The 2,586-nt window shown below is 44.7% G+C and overlaps 1 non-coding gene across 1 annotated transcript; it reads left to right on the forward strand.

Annotated features, from left to right (window-relative positions):
* Positions 1–2,152: 2,152 nt before the first annotated feature.
* TRNAA-CGC lies at positions 2,153–2,225 on the forward strand. The gene has a single exon. It is a non-coding gene; the product is annotated as a tRNA-Ala (tRNA).
* The last annotated feature ends 361 nt before the right edge of the window (positions 2,226–2,586 follow it).

Consider the following 2,586-nt stretch of genomic DNA (forward strand, 5'->3'; position numbering starts at 1 on the left):
TACAAAAAGGTCAATCGCGTGAAATAGTTTCACGGACAATTCATTCTGTGATTTGATTTTATCCATAGGTTAAATTTATCAATTTTACCTCACCGTGTTGGAGTTGCCCACATCTCCCGGTGAAAATTTCCGGCGATTGATTTTGTCCATAGGTTAAATTTATCAATTTTACCTCACCGTGTTGGAGTTGCCCTCATCTCCCGGTGAAAATTTCCGGCGATATATATACTGCTCCAGTTACTGAAAGCCTGCAGCACTGGCGTGAAGCGGTAAAATTGCGTGAGAGGGAGCGACAGTGCTGGTTTTGGCCTCGGCTGTCTGCGCATGGGCGAGAGAGTGAGACGCTGCGCATTGATTACACTGGCTGGCTCGAGCGACAGTCGTTCAACCACACGTACTGTACGGTAATTTATTTACCACTACCCCACACGCTCTGCGTTTGGGACAAACTTTTACTACTACGGCATCGACTGCGTGACTGAACCTGAACCTGAACCTTGACTGTCCGCCCGGCTGCGGCGTCGAGCCATCGATTCCACGTCTCTGCCGCGCCGGCTGCTGCGAGGTACGCGATCGATCGATGGGCTGGCTAGGCTTTCGTTTTCAGAGACAATGGTAGTACTATGACGCTATCTGTTTGCAACTCCCTTCGTTGCTAAATATAAGTTTTTTTTTAAGATTCCTATAAGAACTACTCCCTCCGTTCCAAAATATAGCGCGCCCACGCTTTTCGAGGTTCAACTTTGACCATAAATTTAACCCACGAGACCGACTGCGGCGGGATCAAAAATTATATAATTAAAAACTTTTTTTGAATACGAATTCATTGGTATAATTTTTTCGCCCGCCGCAGTCGGTCTTGTTGATTAAATTAATGGTCAAAGTTGAAGCACGGAAACCGAGGACGCGCTATATTTTGGAACGGAGGGAGTACATACGAAGCAAAACGAGTAAAATATATCTACATACATTCGTATGTAGTCGTTATTAAAATCTCTAAAAAATATATTTAGAAACGGAGGGAGTATAAGTTTCAATTAGGAGATTAATTAAACTGTGCAAAGTGGTTTTCTAAAATGTGTTTTTCTATGATGTGATCAAACACTTATTTTAGAGTATTTATATACAAATTCATTCATGTGGGAATATCAAATGGCCCAGTATGGCTTTCATTTCCACATGTAGTAGTAGTAGTAATAGATTTCATTATGAAAAGCTTAGAGTCAAGGATGCATCCATATGCACTTGATCAAATCAACGAAGCGATTGCTTGCTTTAAAAAACTACTCGAGCGATCAAGTCCGGGTTCAGTGTCCCGCTCCGACTCTTGTGATTTGTCGACACTGAAAGGAAGTTCAGAAAAATGTTTGAGATAACACAGAAGCTTTCTAAAACTTTGGTTTGGTGGCGAGGGAAGGGAAGGACAGAGCAAATGAAGCCGCACCCACACGGGGCTGAGCAGTCACGTCAACAAAGAGAGATCGATCTCTCTTTAACTTTCTTCCTTTGTCTGCCTCTTCGACTTTCTTCTGTATCTAAACAGCTCGCGCCAATGATGGCTGATGCGACTGCTGCTGGTGCATCATTGCCCTCCTTCCTTTCTTTCGTAACCGCACTGCTCGCGATCGATGCGTCGCACTGCATTCATAAGAAACATGTGTGGAGTGGAGATGGGTATTTTTTTTCGGACAGAAAAAAGAAAAATCCGCCATTATTTCTTACTATTGCAAGTGTCGTGAAGTTTACTGATGTGCCCATGCGGTCATCCTTCAAGTGGCGGCAGCATTGTTCATCGCCGATTAGATTCCTTGGCGTGAAGCAACAGCCACATGGATGGATGGATGACTAGTGGCCTACTGGCCTTTCACCGCTTCACGCCCGAAACAACGGAGGGTGGGAAGAGAGGAAAGAAGCCGAACGCGAGGGAATGAGGAGGACGACGGGCGAGGGCGTCGCGACCGCGACCGCCAGTGGTAAAATGGGCTGGGCCACTCTGATGCGGTCCGACCGTGGAGGAAGACGATGGCCTGACTCGAATTCCTTCTTCCGGCCTTCCGCGTCTCGGCCGGCCGCAAGGGCCTCCCTGTCGTCTTCTCCGGCGACGGCATATGTCCCTGTTATATAGCTTCACTTCCCGAGGTGGTCAGCAAATGGGGGTGTAGCTCATATGGTAGAGCGCTCGCTTCGCATGCGAGAGGCACGGGGTTCGATTCCCCGCACCTCCATTTTTTCTATTATTTCATTTCTTTATTTTATGTTTATTGCCGTACTACCTTTTTGACGGGACGTTTTTGTACTATTTTGTTATACTCCATCTGTTTAATTTTACCTTCTTGCCGACCAGAGCAATACATTTCTAAGCGAGCAGTGCTAGGCGTAAGGTAAATTCTTATAGAGGTAAATACACGGGAAGTTTTACAACTTGCACGTAACGATCATTTTAATGCATAAACTTATAAAATATATGATTCTAGTCTTTAAACTTGCGCAAGCGTGCAAATATGGTCACAATTCACGTATGCATGCGCCTCCATTTTTTATATTATTTTATTTCTTTATTTTATGTTTATTGCCGTACTATCTTTT

This window comes from Triticum dicoccoides, chromosome 5A (assembly GCF_002162155.2).
Source record: "Triticum dicoccoides isolate Atlit2015 ecotype Zavitan chromosome 5A, WEW_v2.0, whole genome shotgun sequence".
Lineage (NCBI taxonomy): Eukaryota > Viridiplantae > Streptophyta > Magnoliopsida > Poales > Poaceae > Triticum > Triticum dicoccoides.